A 21,688-nucleotide genomic window follows, 5' to 3' on the forward strand; every position below is an offset into this window, starting at 1 on the left:
GTGTGTGCTCAGGACTTGGTGAGCATCTGTGGAAAAAACTGCAGGAATGGTACAGCTACACTCTGTCCTGTGGAAGTGGCAGAATTCCTCCTGATTTATTCAGTGCTTTGGGTCCTGGTTATTTCTTTCTGTTTGTGGTCTGTTGCATCAGGCTGAGTGTCTGACGTTAGAACTATGGCTTTTTCATCTTTGCCTTGGCCCAGCCTTCTACTTATTCACACCTGCCTTAGGCCAGCTCTCCCCAGTCCTGTGAGTGGTTCCAGGACTCCAGAGGAGGCACAAGAACTCCCCTGAGTTCAGAGTCATCTCATCTGCCTGAAGGCAACACAGAGTACCTGTGTTCATCCTCCTGGAAGGCACTGGTTCCCCTGTACCATCATCACCATATGGAGAAGCTTAGGATGGGGCCCCACGGAAAGAGACCTTTATAATAGAGGTCTCAGTGGAAGAATAAGGGGGAAGAAAGAAGAGATGGGGAAGCAAAGAAGTCATCTCGGCATCTCCCTCTTGGTGGGACAGGAGGCATGATCTGTCCAAATGAGGTCCAGGAGAAGGAACAGATTTGGAGAAGAAATGAGATTATCTCAGTGTGGGACATCCAGAGTGACATCCTGGGGGACACCTGGTTCCCCAGACCACTGGAATGTGAGACTGGACTTAGACAATGAAGTCAAGGATGGCATGAGAGTGGAGAAGTCAGCAGCCTAGCATGATGGTGAGGCTGTGGAATGGAGGCAATGGAGAAGAGAAAGAGTTTAGACAAAGGAGCAAAAAGCTTTGAAATAAGATTGTGTGGTGAGCATCTAGGCTTAGGGTGCCTGGGGAGAAAAGGGACCTGGTGAAGAAAACAGGCAGCCCATGAAGAGAGCTAGGAAAGCGACAAGTCATCAGTGACCCAGAATCCAAAAGCAATAGAGGTGACTGCTGCTCTCAGATGTTGTCCAGGCAGGAAGGTACATAAGGGTGGAAAAAAGACACTTAGACTTGCTAGGAGGCGTTGGGACACAAGATGGAGACAGTCATTTTAGTGCAATGGTGGGGTTGGAACTAAGGTTTCAAGGAGTTGAGAAATGAGGTGCAAGGAAGTGGTGGCAGCTGAGGGTAGACATTCTGCAGGATGGCATGGCAGGTGGTTCGTAAAGGCTCCCTTTGGGATGGAGGGAATCTGAGTGTGAGGGCTGCTGGGAGGAGGCCGCCAGGGTGAGGGCTAGAGTCGGGGTGGGAGTGGAGTGAGGATAAATGAGTGGAGAAGACAGTAGAGCAGGCAGGAAGGCAGGGGGCCAAGGAAGTGGCCAGGAAGGGGTTAGACACACTGTGGGCGTGGGGATATCAAACAGTACCTATCAAAGTGCCAAGGGCTTTGGGGCCAGGGAGGTCATCTCCGAGGGTATCGCCCGGCTGCTGCTGGGAGGTGGACATGTTGGTGGGGGAGTGAGAGGTCTGATCAGCCAGTGGCCTGGTAGGTTTGAGGACTGTCCCCAGCAAAGCTGTGTCACTGAGGTGTGGTCCTGAGGAGACAGACTATCAGGAGTCTGCATAGTGTGGGGAATGAGGTTCTCAGAGTCGTCAACTGAGAGTGTCAGGATTTGGGTACCCCTAGTCGCCAGGGAGCAGCAGACACAAGCAGGGCTTAGACTCCAGGATCCAAGCCTCTGAATTCTCTGAAAGACTGAAGGTGGGAGACCCAGAGTGAAAAGAAATGGAAGGTTAGGAAAACTAAGCTTGCTGAATACTTCAGATGAGTCTTTCAGAGTTATTCTCATTGCCTTTCTGCCTGGGAGATGGGAAAGCAGAGTCTGTGAGAGACCAAACAACAGAGCTGGGTTCTTGCCCAAAGAAGTCAGAACCTAAAGCTCAGGCTCACTCCCCACACTGTGCTGCCTCTGGGTCACAGAGGCTCCAGCTAAGAGAACATGTCAGCAACGCCTAGTGACCTCTAATAATAAGGTGATGTTTAAATAAACGTGAGTTCTCCACGTCTGGACAAGCTTGACTTACTACTCAGATGAACATTCGGTAAATGAGCTCATCTCACTTTTACCTTTGAGCCTCTGGTTTTCAAAGGCCAATCAGCTTGGAGGAGAGACAGCCTAGTCCTTTGTCTTTACTATTTTTTTTTAAGAGTAGGGTTTTGTTTTTTTTCTTTTTGGCTGCATTGCTTCATTTGGCTGCAGTCTTCATTGCTGCACACAGGCTTTCTCTAGTTGCAGCAATCAGGGAGTACACTCTTGTTTCAGTGCACAGGCTTCTCATTGCGGTGGCTTCTCTTTTTGCAGAGCACAGGCTCTAGGTGAGGACTTTGGTAGTTGTGGCGCATGAGCTTAGATGCCCCATGGCACGTGGGATCTTCCCAGACCAGGAATCAAACCAAGTCCCCTGCATTGGCAGGCAGATTCTTAACCACTAGATCACCAGGGCAATCCACCCTTTTTAAATCAGGAGGCAAACCTCCTTGGAACATGTTCAGGCTGGCCGTGATGGCCTGACGGCGGCCCCTACCTCTCCTGGCCTGAGTGCCTGATGGACCCAGGAAGATGACGATGAAGCCCGACTTTCAGACAGAGCAGCCTTGAGGAAGCAGCCTTCTTCCGAGGGGATGTATGGCATTAAACAATAGTGCCTCATCTCCTAGTCACATTACCTCACCCCAGGGGGTGTTTCCCGCCCATTATCACATGGCGTGGTTGGCTGGATCTCCATTTGTCACAGCAAACATCAGGCATATGGTAATGGTCCTGTAAAACATGCCCTGTTGGGTCTTAATGTCTATTTAATGATACCTGCTATTCTGCTATGAAGGCTCCCATAACTGAACTCGTAATGGGAGATGAGGGGATATTAGATTTTGGAGAAGCAGAGTTCTCTGAATGACAGGCTGCCTCTCCCTGGGAGGCTGATGCCCTGCTAGGACGGTTGGGGGTGGCTGGTGTGGAATCACAGGGCTTAAGCAGGAGGGTTTCTAGGAGATAAGCTGGCGGAAAGCCCTCTTTGTTCTAACTGGAAAACAGGGATGCTGAGGCCCAGAGGCAGGAGGGCAGAAACAATTCCTATGGAGACATATGGACTATCAAGCTTGATTTATAGCCAAGTTCTTTTCAATCATTGATCTAGGTTCAAAGTGAAGTGAAGTCGCTCAGTCATGTCCAACTCTGTGACCCCATGGACTACAGCCTACCAAGCTCCTCCATCCATGGGATTTTCCAGGCAAGAGTACTGGAGTGGGTTACCATTTCCTTCTTCAGGGGATCTTCCCAACCCAGGGATCGAACCCAGATCTCCCACATTGCAGACAGACACTTTACTGTCTGAGCCACCAAGGAAGCCCATGATCTAGGTTCAAATGAATCCCAATTACTCCATTTCTTATTTGGGGAAGGCTGGAAAAATGGAAACTGGTTTAAGCAGAAAATATCAAGGTGGGGGGGGTTTATTTTTCACCTTCCCAAGAGTTGGAAATCTCACATCCTCTTCCTTCCTTCCCTTCTTTTCTGCTCCCCCCCAACTCTGTCTCTCTCTCTCCCTCCCTCTGTTGCTCTTTCTACATCTCCTGACCTCAGGGCTCATCCTCAGGTAGGGAGAGGCAGAGGGTGCCCTAGACAAAAGAAGGTTTTGAACAGGAAAGTAGAGAGAGATTTCACCTCTCTTCCATATCAAAATCTTACCCTGGGAATGGTGACAGTTCTCAGAACACTTAGATTCCTATTCTATTCATTCATTCATTCACCATAAATTGGGCTCAATGCTGAGATGCTTACTATGCCAGACAGTATTTTCCAAAGATGACTGTACCAATGGCCTCTGTAATGAGGCCTCATCAAGAGCTGTAGCCTAATTCCCCGCTCCTTGAATCTCTACTGGCATATGACTCCCTTGTAACCACTAGGATGTGGTTGGCCATGATGTTACATGATTTGTGAGGCCATATGTGGGCTTCCCTGGTGGCTCAGATGGTAAAGAATCTGTCTGCAATGCGGGAGACCCAGGTTCAATCCCTGGGTTGGCAAGATCCCCTGGAGGAGGGCATGGCTGCTCCAGTATTCCTGCCTAGAGAATCCCCATGGACAGAGGAAGCTGACAGGCTACAGTCCACGGGGTCTCAAAGAGTCGGATATGACTGAACGACTAAGCACAGCAGCATGCAGCTTCCTCCTGGTCTCTTGGGATACTCTCTCTGGGGGAAGCCAGCCACCTTGGAGAGTGACACACAGACCCTCCAGTCGAGAGCACCATCTGAGCCCCCAGCTCACAGCTGGTATGAACCACCCACCATGGGAGGGGACCATCTTGGACTTTGCAGCCTAGTCACACCTTCGCAGGACTGTGGCCCCAGCTGCTATGTGACTACAAACTGCCTGAGAGACTCCAAGCAAAATATTTCCAGCTGAGCCCTTCTGGAATTTTTGACCCACAAAAGTGAGCAAAATAAAATGATTGTTGTGAGCCTCTAGGTTTGGGAATATTTATTACATAGTCAATGGAAAACTTTCAAGGACGAATAAAATTCAGCCCTCGCACTTGACAGATTCACAATTTTATTAGAGATTGGAGACTCTGTAATCACTGTCCCAACTATGGCATGGTGGGTGCTTTAACACAGCTGTACACATCAGAATTTGCCAGGCAGTCAGGGAGGAAGGGGGCTTCCAAGGTGGCTCAGTGGTAGAAAATCTGCCTGCCAATGCAGGAGACACAAGAGATGCAGGTTTGATCCCTGGGTTGGGAAGATCCCCTGGAGGAGAAAATGGCAACCCACTCCTATATTCTTGCCTGGGAAAATCCTGTGGACAGAGAAGCCTGGTGGGCTACAATCCATGGGGTCGCAAAGAATTGGACATGACTTAGTGACCGATCATGCGTGCAGGGAGGAAGCGCATTCAGCAAGGAAAGGATGGCATGTGGAAAGGCAAGAAGTCATCCCAAGAGGCCAAACAGGTGCCATCTTGATGCCAGGATGAGTGGCTCTGGCGCACCCTCTGAGGTATGTGCTTAGTCCGCAGTCATTTCCAACTCTGCAACCCCGTGGACTGTAGCCTGCCAGGCACCTCTGTCCTTGTGGATTCTCCAAGCAAGAATGCTGGAGTGGGCTGCTATGCCCTCCTCCAGGGGATCTTCCCAAGCCAGGGATTGAACCCAGGTTTCCCACATTGCAGATGGATTCTTTACTGAGCCACCAGGGAAGCCCCCTCTGAGGTATAGCGTGGTATATGAGGGGGTACTCAGAACCACTGGTTAAAAATAGTGCATATTCCTAGAATATGGATGAAGTCCATTAGGAAGTAAGCTAAAACATTTTCATATTAAAGCCAACAAGAATATATTACAAAATGAAAATGCAAAAGCTACATAATCTTTTTAAGGATTGAATTAGAAAAGTTCAAATAAATTTTCTAGCTTTTCAGGTCTTGCCAAAGCCCCCAGGGAGGTTACAGCCTGTTTCAGCGCCCTTTGATTGAGACTTTGAGAAGCTCTGTGTAGGTGAGGGGTTGCTCTGAAGAGGTTTTCATCTGGCCGTGTGATATAACCAAACCCATTTAGAAAGATTTTTCTGGAAACTGCTGTGGAAGGTGATCTGGGCAAGACTGAAAGCAGGGGTCCTATTGAGAGCCTGTTGGGATGCCCTAAGTAGAGGCTTCTTGAACGGAAAGACAGTAGGGATGAGAAGAGGGGTCTACTTGAAAAGACCTTTCAGACTTACAGTTGACAGCACTCTCACCCAAGTTTTCAGGCCTGGCTTGGATGTCTCTTTCTCCAAGAATTTTAACATTTAGTCTGGATTAGAGGCCCTCCTAAGTGGTCTGACAGCTTCCTGTGTTCTCTGAGTGATCCAGATTCTTATTTTTTTTTTTTTTTTTTTGGCTGTGTGCATGCATGGCATGAGGTATCTTTAGTTCCCCCACCTGGGATTAAACCCACATCCATGGCATTGGGAGTATGAAGTCTTAACCCCTGGACCCCCAGGGAAAGCTGCCAAGTGGTCTGACAGCATCACACCACCATTACACCGTGTAGTCATAACATTAATAAGACTAATGGCATTTACTGAATGCTTCCTATATGCCAGGCATTTTGTTTTCAGTTAGGAATTTATTCACCTGTGTAGAACAGACACCACTCCCCTCAAAGAGTGGCTTAAGCAAGCAAGTGCCTTAAGTGAGAACTATTCCTCCCATGATGAGTCTGGAAGTAAGTATATAGAATAGAGTTCATGCAAGTGTCCAGAGATATACTTTGAAAGTCAAATTCCTTCCAGTTTTCTGCTCTACCGTCCTGAGTGTGTGGTTTCATCTTCATGGTCTCAAGGTAGTGGTTGGATGTTCCACATGTGCGTTTCTGACAAGAAGATGAATTAAAAGTATATCCCATGAAATGTACCCTTTTATTAGGTCTTGCCCTTGCCAAGACTTCTATCTATTTGTCACTGGCCAGAACTGAAGCAACTGCGACCATAGCTGCAAAGGAGGCTGGGAAATGAATATTTTGGCAAGATACACTGCCATTCCAACAAAATTAGGGTTCTCTTAGTAAAAAAAAAAGGGGGGGATTATGGATATTGAGTAGGCAACTGGTTATGTCTGCTGTAACATACACTAACTTAATTCTTGCAATTCCATGATGCAATTTTTATAATTTTTTGTTTTTGATTATGAATTCTATTAGTTTTGAAATTTTATGGATAAATAAATTGAGGGACTGGGAAGTTAGGTGAATTTTTAAAAAGATTACATAGTTAGTAGATGGAAGAGCTGGAAATGACCTGTTTAACTATCTGTAATCTCGTTTGAGGGGGTTTCATAGGTGGCTCAGTGGTAAAGAATGCACCTGCAAATGCAAGGATACGCAGGAGACTTGGGTTTGGTCCCCAGATTGGGAAGATCCCCTGAAGAAGGAAATGGCAGTATTCTTGACTGGAGGAATCCTATGGACAGAAGAGTCTGGCGGGCTACAGTCCATGGAGTCCGACATGACTGAGTGACTGAGTATGCATGCAAATCTGTATGAGACCATAAGTAACCTGAGAGTGTGACTATGTATTTATTCTTTTACTTGCATTGCTATATCTCCATCACTTGACAGAGTATTAATTGACTTGATGACTGACTGGATGCTTTACTGACAACCTGATAAAAGTGTACTCATTTCTTCCCTGGCTTCTCTGTTTTCTGTTTCATGACAACAGAAAGAGAGATTGCAAGGAAACTCTAACCTGGCCTGCCTTCCTCCAGGCCAAGGTCATCTTGGATTTGATTGTGAAGAGTAAGGTATGCCGACCGCCAGCCCGTGCTTGGCTGAGCACACCAGGACTTAACAGGGCCTGAATTGTTTCAAGGAGTGTTTTTAACAAGTTGTAAATGTATTTCACCAAGTCCCATTGCTGGATATAATTGATGCAGCTGATGGAAAGCAGTCATGATCCTGTGAATCATTTCTGTCTGTTTACAAGTACATCTCTCTCCCCATCTTCCAGAAGGATGTGCAAAACAAACTTTAAAGGAAAATGTATTTGATATTGACATATGGTAAGACTGGCTCATGTGATATGTGAAAAAGAAAAAAGGCAAACTCATAATTACTATAGATTTTACTTTTTAAAATACCCACAGATAATTGCTTTTAAGTATAAACAAGGACATTTGCCAGAATGATTATTTTATCTCCACTTGGTTTGCTTTAAGATAAGAAATATGGCTAACACCTTGGGATGTAATTATTTGCTTTCACTTCTCCCTCTCTCTCTCACTTCAAGAAGTATTAATAGAAAGCATCTCATTCCAATTTATAGCCACCCTTACTTGCCCCCCATTGCCCTTGCTAAGGCTTAGCACAAGTCTTCATTTATTGAATGTATGAACAAAATGCATAAAGGAGTAAACCTTCTGGAAGAAAAACTAAAAGCTATAATAGGAAAGTGTTTCTTGCTTGTAGTGATTGAGGTGGTCTAACAGCTTGTGTGGCAGTTGGACTTTGGAAATGAGAGTAGAGGACTTTAACTAGCAAGGATGTATCAGTCAGGTATTGCTATAGTCATGCTGCGTAACAAACCACACCCCCTCCCAAATTCAGTGGCTTAAAATATTAAGTGATTGTTTTCACAGTCTTGGATCTGCAAGTTGATTATAATATGGTTTAATCTAGGTGGGCTCAGCTCCAACCTACAAGGTAGACTCAGGTCTTTTTCACTTGTTTTTTTTCTGAGGCCAAGTCAGAAGTGGCAGCGTCTGCCTGGTACATAATCTTCTCAGGTGGATTGCTGGAGTATAAAAGAACCAAATTCATTGCATAAGAACATTTCTAGCCTCTGATTGCTTCACGAATACTAACATATTATTGACAAGTCATACAGTCCCAAAAGTCAAGGAGTGAGGAATAACATGAGGCCATAGAAAGGGTGGGCAAGTAAAATTTATTAGGAAGCAGTGAAGCATTAGAACCAAAAATGCAGACTACCATGAAGGAAGCCACAGGAGTACAGAGAACACATAAATGGGATGATAGGCAGAAAGAATAAATAGAAAGTGGGGGCAGATGGAATGTAAGTGGGAAGAGGCAGGGGAAATCTAAGATACATCTAGGTTACCAAGCCAAGAATTCAGTTGCCTGAAAAGATAAGAACCACTACTGTAGGTTGGGCATTCCTGAACTCAGGACACTTCCTAAGGCATCTCAAAAACCTTCCAGTGTAATGATGTCATCGTGGCATACAACTTATTCTGTAATACTGTAATTTCGTAAGAGGTCTTAAGTCTATTGATGAGAATAGAGAACAAAAAGCAAAGTTGGAGGCAAGATGGTGGGCATGTAGCTAACCCACCCAGTATCAACTGTGGGACTCCTTCCCCAGCCAATCAACTCACCCCCCATCTACCTGCCCCTGGCCTCTGCTCCCCTCTCGGCCCCACTCTTCTGACATGACTCTTACCAGCTCATCAGTCATTTTCTCCATCCTAAATCCAATGGACACCTATCACCTCTCCTTTTAATTCTCTCTGCCATGGGACACTGTCAACCACTCCCATCTTGAAATTCTCATTCCCTGGGATTCTTCTTTGTGATTTCCATTTGCATCACCCTCCTATCTCCCTGAACAATTTTTTCTCACTGTCTTTTTTTTTCCCTGGCTCTTTTGAATTTCCAAGGAGGGAAATGTTGGCGATGGAGATAGAGAAGAAAAGTAGTTGGCAGTAAATGGTCCAAAAATCTTTTGCCTTGGAAACAGCTAGAGCTTGATGCTAACAATGCCTGCTGTGATGTGGAATTGGATGGATGGTGAGCTCATCTGGGAGTTATACTGCCTGTTTGAACAGTGACCCCACTGCCGCCCCCTCCCCCAACCTCCTACCGCCTCCAGTAATAAATACAGCCAGTATTGGCCACCTCAACATTTATAAATCCTTTCTGAGTTTCTGGAGGGAGACTTTGAAGCTGAATCACCTGAGTCTCCCACACAGCCCTAGGTTGGGGCCTGTTACAGAGTAGGTGTGCTCTATTGATGGTGTCAAGTTAGCATGTATCACGCATGCAGAGCAGAAGGGGCACAGCCAAGAGTTAAAAAGCTGGAAATCTGTTTCTCCCACTTCACGACCACTTTTAACCCATCTTTCCATTCCATCTCTCCACCCCTCACCCGTTTGTGCTCCACTATGTTTCCTGGTGGCTCAGACAGTAAAGAATCTGCCTTCAATGCAGGGGACCCAGGTTCGGGCCCTGGGTTGGGAAGATCCCTTGGAGGAGGACATGGCAACCTACTCCAGTATTCTTGCCTGGAGAATTCCAGGGATGCCTGGGGGGCTACAGTCCATGGAGTCGCAAAGAGTTGGACTTGACTGAGCAGCTTTCACTTTCAGTAGTCTATCTGAGTCACCATTCACCTCCCCACTCTCTCCTACCCTTTCTTCATTCACGTACTTGCATGCTAAGTAGCTTCAGTTGTGTCTTTGCAATTCTATGGACTGTAGCCCGCCAGGCTCCTCTGTCCATGGGATTCTCCAGGCGAGAACACTGCAGTGGGTTGCCATGCCCTCCTCCAGGGGATCTTCCCCACTCAGGGATCAAACCTGCATCTCCAGCATCTCCTGCTTTGGCTGGCAGTTTCTTTACCACTAGCACCACCTGAGAAGCCCTCTTCATTCACTGTTCAGTTCAAATGCCACTTCTTCCACTAAGCCTTCACTGGTTTTCCATCGGGAAACACCTGCTTTGCCTCTGAACTCCCATAGCCCTCTCTCTGCATCTCCTGGAGCATCCTTTTTTTTTTTTTAAACTCTCCACCTTGTGTCACTGTATCTTTTGTCTGCTGCTTACATATTTCCTTAACTGATGGCCAGTTCCTTGTCATGGAAATTTGTTTCAAGTTGTGCTTTTCCCTAGTATTTACCTAATGATGTGAATAGAGAAGGTCCTCAATAATAAACAAATGAGGGTGGGAGTGGCCATCTGGGGAGAAATCTGATATGCTGTTAAAAACTCCCTTCTCAAGCCTGTAGGTTCGGCAGAGAGAAGAATAAAATCAGTTTTTATTGAATCTGTCTCCTGTTTGCAGAATTATTTTGTGGTCTCATTCATTGGGCCAATTACGTTTATGAAGATGAATTACGACAAGCAAGAACCCACTTGCCTGCATTACTGTGTGTTAACTGTGTAATTAGCGGCCAGCGTCTAAGGAGGGGAGTTTGGTGGATATTTCCATCAGAAAAAAAAAAGCCACATTATGATCCATAAAAAACAATGAGCAATGATCATTTCCTTTTTATTGGTCATTTAAAAACATTCACTGATAATTCTCCCCCTGCTTAATAGGCATATGTTTGCTTCCTTCAAAATATCTCCGTAAAATTGTTACAAAAAAAAAAAACCAAACTCTTACATAATCGTTCAGCCTCCTTCCATCACGAAACCTTAATGAAAGTTTTCAAAGACTGAAAGTGTGGAGTTCAGCGAGGGGATTAAACAGCGGTGGTACAAGTTGTCCTGATTTAGCAGGTCTTTCCCCAGAATGTGGCCTAGGCCAGGCCCCAGACAAGCTACTGCCTTGTCCTCAAGCCAAGAGACTTTTCACACCTGAGAGGGTTTATCCTCTGTTTTGCGTTTGAATTAGAGCTGGGTGAGTCCTTATGACGAGTACTCCTGCCTTTCCATAGATAATCAAGAGGGGTCCATTCAGGGTACATGTACTCCAGCCAGGCCAAAGGGTAAACCCAAGGCTTGCTTTTGTTGTTTAGTTGCTGAATCATGTTTGACTCTTTTGGACCCCATGGACTGTAACCCGCCAGGCTTCTCTGTCTATGGGATTCCCCAGGCAAGTGTACTGGAGTGGGTTGCCATTTCCTTTTCCAGGGAAGCTTTCTGACCCAGGGATCAAACCCATGTCTCCTGCATTGGACCTGAGACACGCGATAATAAATGTTAACTGTGTGAGTGAATGACCCTAGGCTGGCTGGCTGGATGAATGAATGTTAATTGGATGGGTAGATGGAGGGATGGATGGATGGATGGATAGATAGAAGTGTGGAGGGATGGATGGATGGATTCTGTTGAATTGGATGGGACTTCCCATATCCTATTTCTTGTGGTTCTGGCAGAGACTGTTTATCTCACTGCCATTGGTTCCTAGCTCTTATGGAAGGAGAAACAGATTCTCGAGCTCCCGGGGAGCTAGTTACAATCTCTGGATCTGCCTCTCAAGTTCAGAAAGGAAAACACTTCTGTGTGTTTCCAAAAACACCTTAGGAAATTATTTCAGTCTTCCTAAGTAGAAATTCAATCCTCCCTATGAAATGTGTTTTCTTTTCCTTCTTGTTCTGTTTGGCTGTGCAACTTTGTTTTCTGGCCCCTGTCGGACCCTTGGCGTCTAGGTTCACTTTCCTAACCATGCGCAAGGCCAGAAAAGTGCCAAGGTTGACAGTGGAGATGGAAGAGTCAATTGGCAGCCTCTCAGAGGCTGGAACCCAGCTCAGCAGCCTTCGGGACATGTTGGTTTCTCTCCAGAAACAAGATCCACCAATTGACTCATGCTTTGAAGTGCTGGAAGCCTGACCAAATTTCTCAGCGCGCATGTGTGCGTGTGTGCATGTGCAAGTGAAAGTCTGTATGAGCCCATGTTTCTAGAATTCTCCCTGTGAGGGGGAAGGTGGGAGAAGGAAGGATGGAGAACACTCTAGGACTTGCTCCCCTCCTTCTGAGCATCAGGCAGTACTGATGTGGCTGCCAGTAGGCCAGGGGACCAGGCCGCAGTCTGTATGTTTGGCTCCTGGCTGAACTGCAGGTAAATATGGCCCCTCCCTGAGCTAAGCTTGTCTGGTAAGTGCTTATCCAGCATGCTAGGTGCCTCTGGGGCTGAGACACAGATTACTCTTCCCATATTCCTGCACCAGTGACCTCCATTTGTGTCAGTACCTGTTTTCCCCACAAGCAAAGCCCAGCTGCAGCCTGGCGCCCGCTCTGCCAAGGCAGCTCTCCATCTGCCCTTCTCTTCACTTCCTGCATTCCATTTGGCTTCCTTGGGCTCTCCAGACATTCCCCACCTGCACTGCTCTCTGGCACGGTGTAGCAGCTTTCAAACCAGTATTTGTCCCTGGAGGATCATGGGAGGGGCTGTGAAAATGAGCCAGAAGCCCCCATCATTACTGGCCTGGCTGCAGTGCTAAGTTCCTGTCCTCCTGAGGGTCATCAGAGGATTGTCCTGGACCCAAAAGGATGAGACGTGCTTCTCTGTATCCCTTAGGAACATATCTGGAATGACACCCACTGGTGTGGCTTCTGTAATAAGTGTGTCCATGGAATTTTCCTGAGTGGTGAGGGGTCCACCATTGGATGATGGAGGAAAATGTTTATGATCATTATGTAGATTCTAGGAAACGCCTTGCTTTAGTCAATGGAGTGGATAATTTTTCTATATTTTTGTGATTTTTCCCCCCCTCATTACTCATTTGCTCGTTGATGTGTTTGATTATTCGCTCAACAAACATTTCACAAGCACCAAATGGAACCACTGGGTAAGAGCAGTTAGCTGGCAACTGGGCACCCTAAGTTCAATTCTCAGCTCCCTCATTTCCACACAGTTTTTTAAAGTCCCCAAATCCTTGCCTGTGAAATACAATTAGATATAGTATCTGTGTCATTTTGTTGTTCTGAGGGATTCAGTAAAATCACCTTTTAAATCCTCCATAAAAGTCCACTACTGTTACTGTCGCTGACGCTGCCATTGTTCAGTTCAGTTCAGTAGCTCAGTCACGTCCAAGTCTTTGTGACCCCATGGACTGGAGCATTCCAGGCCTCCCTGTCCATCACCAACTCCTGGAGCTTACTCAAACTCACGTCCATCGAGTCGTTGATGCCATCCAACCATCTCATCCTCTGTCATCCTGTTCTCCTCCTGATTTCAATCTTTCCCAGGATCAGAGTCCATTCTAATGAGTCAGTTCTTCACATCAGGTGGCCAAAGTGTTGGAGTTTTAGCTTCAAAATCAATCCTTCCAATGAATATTCAGGACTGATTTCCTTTAGGATGGACTGGTTGGATCTCCTTGCAGTCCAAGACACTCTCAAGAGTCTTCTCCAACACCACAGTTCAAAAGCATCAATTCATCAGTGCTCAGCTTTCTTTATAGTCCAACTCTCACATCCATACATGACTACTGGAAAAACCATAGCTTTGACTAGACAGACCTTTGTTGGTAATGTCTCTGCTTTTTAATATGCTGTCTAGGTTGGTCATAACTTTTCTTCCAAGGAGCAAGCATCTTTTAATTTCATGGCTGCAGTCACCATCTGCAGTGATTTTGGAGCCCCCAAAAATAAAGTCTGTCACTGTTTCCATTGCTTCCCTATCTATTTGCCATGAAGTGATGGGACCAGATGCCATGATATTAGTTTTCTGAATGTTGAGTTTTAAGCCAAATTTTTCACTCTCCTCTTTCACTTTCATCAAGAGGCTCTTTAGTTCTTCTTTGCTTTCTGCCATAAGGGTAGTGTCATCTGCCTATCTGAGGGTGTCACTATTACTTTTAGCCAAGTGTCTGGGGGGGATGCTGGGGAAGCAGAGAGAAATAGCATGGCCCCTGCCCTAAGAAAGCTCACAGTCCAACTGCAAAGGCAGATACAGATAAGACAAGGGCCACTGAGGGTTAGCAGCAGAACCGTGGAAATGGACTGTGGGGATTACAGAGGAGAGACCTGTGAACCCTGACTGGGGGGAACAGAGGCTTCTCAGAGGAGGCAGGTCCATTCAAATGGGTCTTGAACAGTATTTAAGATGCTAATAGTCAGAGATAGGAAAGAATGACATTCCAGGGAAATAGAAGACCATGAACTTGGGCAAAGGACAGCTAACCCTCTACAGTAGCTGAGCATCACATGAAGAGGACAGGAAGGAAGAGGATGGTCATGTGGCCAGATTACAGAGGGCTTTGAATACCAAGCCAAGGCATGGGCTGGAGGGGGCGTTTGGGTTTTATTCTATTGGCCTAGGGCAGTGCTTCCAGCACCTTAAGCAAGGGAACAATAGGATCTGATTGTTGCCAAGGGTACAACCTGCCATTATAAAAATAAATACATTCACCCGAGACTCTGAGGAAATTGGCAGGAATAAGCAGCCAGATTTTTCAGTGCTTTGCCTATGTGAGTTAGCTTCCTGCCACAGGCAAAGGGGCCAAGAAGAATGATGTCACGGGGGCCGTGGGATGCCTCGTGTGCAGAGCAGGTGGCCAAATTGCACCTAGCAGGCACTGTGAGGCTGAGAGGTAAACAGGAAGGCATTTAGCACAACAGCTCACTTCCTTCAATCCCTGCAGCCCCAGCCGACTCCTGGCAATCGGGAAATTATAGATGGGACGCTGAGGCCTGGAGGGACCAATAACAGAGCACATTAGAGCCAGATGCACCCAAGTCTGAATCCTCATTCTGCCACTTAATTAGCTGGGTGACCATGAGAACCAATTGCTTAACCTTTCTGAGGCTCAGTTTCCTCATCTGTAAAATGGGAATCATAGTGACTACTTCTTCCTGTACCTTCTCAGTGGGAGAAGGTACAGGAAGTTTTAAGCATAACACCAGATAAGCAGTAAGTGCTCATGTTAGAGCAGGTGATATGGATGATTTTTTTTTAAGTCGCTCAGTCGTGTCTGACTCTTTGCAACCCCATGGACTATACAGTCCCTGGAATTCTCCAGGCCAGAACACTGGAGTAGGTAAGCCTTTCCTTTCTCCAGGGGATCTTCCCAACCCAGGGATCGAACCCATGTCTCCCGCATTGCAGGTGGATTCTTCACCAACTGAGCCACAAGGGATGTTAAAAGGGAATTTGGGAGTCCCCTGGTGTCCCACTGGTTAAGAAGCTGCCTGCCAATGCAGAGGACATGGGTTCGACCCCAGGTCTGGGAACTAAGATCCCACATGCCACTGGGCAACTAAGCCTCTGTGCCACAACTGGAGCCTGTGTTCCGAAGCAAGAGAAGCCACTGCAATGAGAAGCCCGAGCACTGCAATTAGAGTACCCCTGCTCGCCGCAACTAGAGAAAGCCCAGATGCAGCAACAAAGTCCCAGCACAGCCAGAGATGAATTAATTAATTAAAAGAATGAAATAAAAGGGGCTCTAGGGACTTTAAAAGGCTCTGCACACAGGCCTTCCTCACCTCCCACACCTTCCTCTGTCAGGTCTTCTTGCAGTTCCGCTCTGCCCACACTGCCAACAGCCCCGGAACTGGCTGGAGAGGATCAGGAGTACAAAGATAGCTCCCCGCCTCAGAGGGTTTATTGTCAGAAAAAACAAAAGCGTATCATGTATTTTTTACCACTTTTCTCCTAAGAGGGTAAAATATGCATCGTACATCTTTTTTCCCCCCAGAATCTTACAAATTTTAGCTGTAAATGGTAAAACACATCAATGAATTTCCCCATGAATATTTATTGAAATTGCACTTTTAATACAAAGCCATTTGAAAAGTGAAACTCCAAGGAAAATGCATTTTGTGCAGCCATTGATCTTAAAATATTTACTATGAATATGCTCATCCTAGAAATATTGCACACTGCTTTTTATTATTTGTTCTGGATGAAATCGCAGGGGTTTGGCCAAGATGGTTTTTACAAGCTGAGCAGTACTGGCAAGATGATCCCCTGGATGGCATTCAGCTTGCTTTCTTTCCCATCCTCGGTTTGTTGGTTTCTGGCAACTGTTCCATAGACATCTCTGGGATTCAGAAATGACTAGTGAGTGGAGACTCCAGGCACACCTGGAACAGGTGAGCTCTGAAAACAGATCGTTAGAAAAGCACGGACACGAAGTGGAAGGATCTTCGAGGTCATCTTGTCCAATGCCCTCACCTGTACATGACATGAAAGAAAAGTGCAGTCACTCAGTCGTGTCCGACTCCTTGTGACCCCATGGACTATAGCCTACCAGGCTTCTCCGTCCATGGGATTTTCCAGGCAAGAATACTAAGTGGGTTGCCATTTCTTTCTCTAGGAGATCTTCCTGACCCAGGGATTGAACCCGGGTGTCCTGCATTGTAGGCAGACGCTTTACCATCTGAGCCACCAGGGAAGTCCAGGACATGATGGTGCCCTTAAAGACTGGATGCCATTTCTCAGCCCATCCACTTGATTGGTAAACTTGGAAAAGAGTGATAATTCCTAAAGCCTGTAAAGATGCAGGGAGATAAACATTGTATACATTGGTAATGAGAATATGAATCGTTACAAACTTTTTTGAGAGCAGGCCATCAGTATTGATTAAAATTGTAAGTACAGGGCTTCCCTGGTGGTCCAGTGGTTAAGAATCCATCAGCCAATGCAGGGGACATGGGTTCCATCTCTGGTCTGGGAAGATTCCACAGGCCTTGGGGCAGCGAAGCCCCTGCACCCCAGCTACTGAAGCCCCTGTGCCCTAGAGCCTGTGCTCTGGAATAAGAGAAGCCACTGCAATGAGAAACCAACATACCAAACCAGGAGAGTAGACCCTGTTCACTACAACTAGAGAAAGCCCACACACCACAACGAAGACCCAACACAGCTGAAAATAAAGAAAGAAAATTTTTAAAAATTGTAAGTACACATACCCTTTGAATCAGCAGTTTCACTTTTGGGAATCTGATTTATAGATCTAAAAGCACTCGTGCAGAAATGCATATGTAGAGTGATGCTTTTTACAGCCTAGTTTGTAGTGGCCCTAGCTAGAAACTGCCTAGATATTCATCAAAAGGGAACTGTGTGAATAAAGCGGTCCCTGAATCTGTAGACTGGTGGTCTCTAAGTATTATTCATTGCTCATTTAATGATAGCATGTACTTCCAGAACATGGATATTTATTTGCATGTGTGAATATCTTAAGTGTAGGTAAGCAAATACAAAATAGAAATTTTAAAGAGGTGAGATTAAAACTAAAGAAATAGAACTTTGAATATTTTTTTCTTTGTGCCAGTGGGGTGCAGGCTCCCTGTTTTGGAGGTTACTAGAGAATATCATGCTACCTTCCTAAATGAGTGAAATCAAATATTGGGTACCATCACATGATTTTGCAAAAGTGTGATTGTACAATGCAGATTGTTGTGCCTTTTTATCTTCCACTAACTGATACACTATCATTCATGGATATAGATATAGTCACACTCACACACACATGGTTTTACATATTCATAAGACTATAGAGAGCAGTATGAATGGATTATACCAGGCTGTCACCATTGGGACTCTATTGAGGGAAGGACAGGAAAGTTAGAAAAGAAAGGAAATTGGGGGAGGGGGGAAGATCTTTAAAAAGACTATAGCAAAATGGGAAAATATTCCTAACGTGAAGTTGAAAGTTGTTCAGTCCAACTCTTTACAACCCCATGGACAGTAGCCCACCAGGCTCCTCTGTCCATGGAATTTTCCAGGCAAGAATACTGGAGTGGGTTGCCATTTCCTCCTCTAGGGGAGCTTCCCAACCCAAGGATAGAAACTGGGTCTCCCGCATTGCAGATTCCACCTGCCATGGAGCAGCTAAGCGTGTGCCACAACCGCTGAGCCCGAGAGCTGCAACTGCTGAAGCCTGTGTGCCTAGAGCCTGTGCTCCTCAACAAGAGAGGCCCCAGCAATGCGAAGCCCATGCACTGCAACTAGAGAGTAACCCCTGCTGGCCGGCACTAGAGAGAGCCCTTGAGAAGCAACGAAGACCCAGTGCAGCCAAATATAAAATAAGTAAATAAGTAAAAGTTTAAAAAACAATTCACTTATGGGCTCCACTGCCTAGCGCAGCCGTCAGATCTGAGCTGACATCCTTTGCATCTTCTGTCCTCTTCCCGGTCCCGTGACTTAGCCTTACCCTGAGCAGCAAAACAAAGCTCAGTCCAGTGATGAGAAAGAGAGAGAGAGAGAAGGTTTGGGCACAGGGTCCCCGGACAGGGCAGCGATGGTTGGGATAAGCCCTGTTTGCTGCTCCAAGGGGCCAGAGACCAAGTCAGGCCCAGGATGCTTCCTCAGTCAGAACTCACTGGTGTCAGAGATGGTCCCACTGTCCTTGGCTACTGGGCCGTTTGAAGGGAAAATTGAATTATAATCCTAACATCTTTTGTACATCTGAAAATTTGTCATAGTAATTAAATGCTAATAAGGCGAAGGAGATTAAATGGATAGTTTCCTTAAAGATTACACTCCACCACCCAAGGTCAGGTAGAAATTATAAGTAATGTAGTGGTGTAGTCAGATCACTCTGGCTGAATAAATGTCACGACCAAAGCAAGGAGTCACTCAGTTTTCTATATTTGAACATCTCATTAAAGCCTGTGTCATTCAAAGACGTATCGGGTAGCAGAGAGGTGACATTTAAGGTCTCTCATGGAAAGCCAAACCCTTAATTATCTGATGGAGGTTAATGTGGCTATGGAACAGGGGAAGCCTGAGTATAACAGGAAATAATGGATTATGCTAAGAGCTGGTTTCAGTGGTAACCCCTGGGAGTGGACCATCCTGTTAGGATGTCAGGCCAGGGCCAGAATTTTCCTGCCTTGCTGGTTCCCTGCCAGGCTGAATAGGGGGAACCAGGACAGTTCTCCATTCTCCCTGCCAGGCTGAATGGGGGAACTAGGACAGTTCTCCTTGGTATCAAGAAGTGATGCCTGCTGGAACTTCCCTGGTGGTCCAGTGTCTAAGACTTGTTGCTCCCAATTCAGGGGCCTGGGTTCGATCTCTGGTCAGAGAACTAGATCCGGTGTGCCACAGCTAAGAGTTCGCAAGCTGAAACTAAGGATCCTGGCTGCTGCAAGGAAGATCAAAGATCCCATGTGCCGCAACTAAGACCCAGCACAGCCAAATAAGTAAGTAAAATACGTAGAAAAAAATACAACACTGTTCCTGTCTCCACTGGTTTCAAAGCCAGTGAAACAAATAAGTAAATATAGCTTTTCAAGTGAATGAAAAGTGTTGTTGAATTGATTGTTGCTGTGTTAGTCACTCAGTCATGCCCAACTCTCTGAAACCCCATGGACTGTAACCCACCAGGCTCCTCTATCCTGGGATTCTCCAGGCAAGGATACTGGAGTGGATAGTCATTTCCTTCTCCAGGGGATCTTCCCCATCCAGGGAACAAACCTGGGTCTCCTGCATTGCAGGCAGATTCTTTATAGTCTGATCCACCAGGGAAGCCCGTTGAATTGATTATTGAATTTAAAAAAAGAAGAGGAAGAAGAGAAGGAATAAACAAAAGTCATTTTTATGTTAAGAGAATTTTACTTCCCCTAGGACACTATCCATTCTGGAGGATACCTGACAAAGACTGACTTTTTCAACATCCAGACTCTTGTCGCTTATAGTGGTCAGGATGGCTGGCGTGTGATTTAAAGGGACAGCTGTCTTCAGCAGCCGGAGCCCACACCTGCGTGTACATATAAACACACACAGACTGCTGGGCTCAGATCCACCAAAGATGCTTATCTAATAATACTTTGGAGGAGCAGGGCCTTTCTGTTGCCTGGAATGCTTATGACTTAGGAATGAATACTCTGAGCTCCTGATTTGATTGACTGTTCAGTCACTAAATCATGTCCAACTCTGCAACCCCATGGACGGCAACACGCCAGGCTTCCCTGTCCTTCACTATTTCCCGTAGTTTGCTTAAATTCACATCCATTGAGTCAGTGATGCTATCTAACCACCTCATCCTCTGCCACCCCCTTCTCCTCCTGCCTTCAATCTTTCCCAGCATCAGGGTCTTTCCCAATGAGTCAGCTCTTCCCATCAGGTGGCCAAAGTACTGGAGCTTCAGCTTCAGCATCGGCCCTTCCAATGAATATTCAGGACTGATTTCCTTTATGATTAACTGGTTTGACCTCCTTGCAGTCCAAGGGACTCTCAAGAGTCTTCTCCAGCACCACAGTTCAAAAGCATTAATTCTTTGACACTCAGCCTTCTTTATGGTCCAGCTCTCCTATCTGTACGTGACTACTGGAAAAACCATGAAGTGAAGTGAAAAGTTGCTCAGTCATGTCCGGCTCTTTGAGACCCCATGGACTATACAGTCCGTGGGATTCTCCAGGCCAGAATACTAGAGTGGGTAGCATTTCCCTTCTCCAGGGGATTGTCCCAACCCAGGGATTGAAGCCAGGTCTTCTGCATTGCAGGCAGATTCTTTACCAGCTGAGCCACCAGGGAAGCCCCATAGCTTTGACTATATGGACTTTTGTCAGCAAAGTAAGACTCTGCTCTTTAATATGCCATCGAGGTTTGTCATAGCTTTCCTTCCAAGGGGCAATTATGGCCCCCGTCCCTAACCTCAGTCTTTTGAAAAGCCCTCCTCCCTCTGAGGAAGTTTTCAAGTCCTGGGGATGCTTGATAAATGGCCCTTAACGTTGAACCCAGGTGCCCACCAAAAATATCTTGGCAAAGAATTAGCAGTGAAATGAATGGGGTCACTTCCAAACAAGCTGAATGTGCACAATTGCATCAATTCTAGAAACTTCTGGAAGAGCTATAGGGGCCATCAGGTGGTTTCGGGGAAGGAGCTCATATTCTGGCCCCAGCCACCCCCACACCTCATTCTCAGAGCTTCATAGGAAACCCACCCCCGTTCCCAATCTTACTTTTCTTACCTGTAAAATAAAGGATTTGAACTTTGGGCAACTCCGTCTCAGAAACTAAATTTGGTAGGGATTGAATGAGACAATTTATGGTTTGGGTTGGTCAGTCAAGAGGATTGATTTTTCTAAGGAAACCCAGGCGACCTCATTATGTACCAACTTAAAAATGCTGCTTGTCCTGGCTGACAGAGCACCGCTTCCTACTGAAGATCTGGCATCCACCCCCACTCCTGTAAAAAGCAACTTCTTAATCCGACAGCTCATTGTTGTTCATGTCTCTGTCTTCATCTAGTTCTGCCACAGAGATAGAGAATATCAGAATCCCAGGGTCTCTCAATCCAAGCCCTTTGTAAAAACCCTCTGGGCTGTAAGTAACAGAAACCAAACTCAACCCAACATAAACAATAAAGGGAATTTATTGGCTTGTGTAACAAAACCATCCACAGGCAGGGCCAGTCACAGGCAAAGATAGATCCTATACTTAACAGCATCACCAAGGGCCTGGTTTCTTTCTGCCTCCTGACTCTCCCTTCAGTTGTCAGCTTCATGCTGGGAGGGGTCCCCTCCAGGATTCCCAAGACAGCCACTGTCAAGACCCAAGGTTACCTACTTCTTTGTTCACATCTAGCAAGGTGAATAAAAA

Source organism: Odocoileus virginianus, chromosome 17, assembly GCF_023699985.2.
Source record: "Odocoileus virginianus isolate 20LAN1187 ecotype Illinois chromosome 17, Ovbor_1.2, whole genome shotgun sequence".
NCBI classification, from domain to species: domain Eukaryota; kingdom Metazoa; phylum Chordata; class Mammalia; order Artiodactyla; family Cervidae; genus Odocoileus; species Odocoileus virginianus.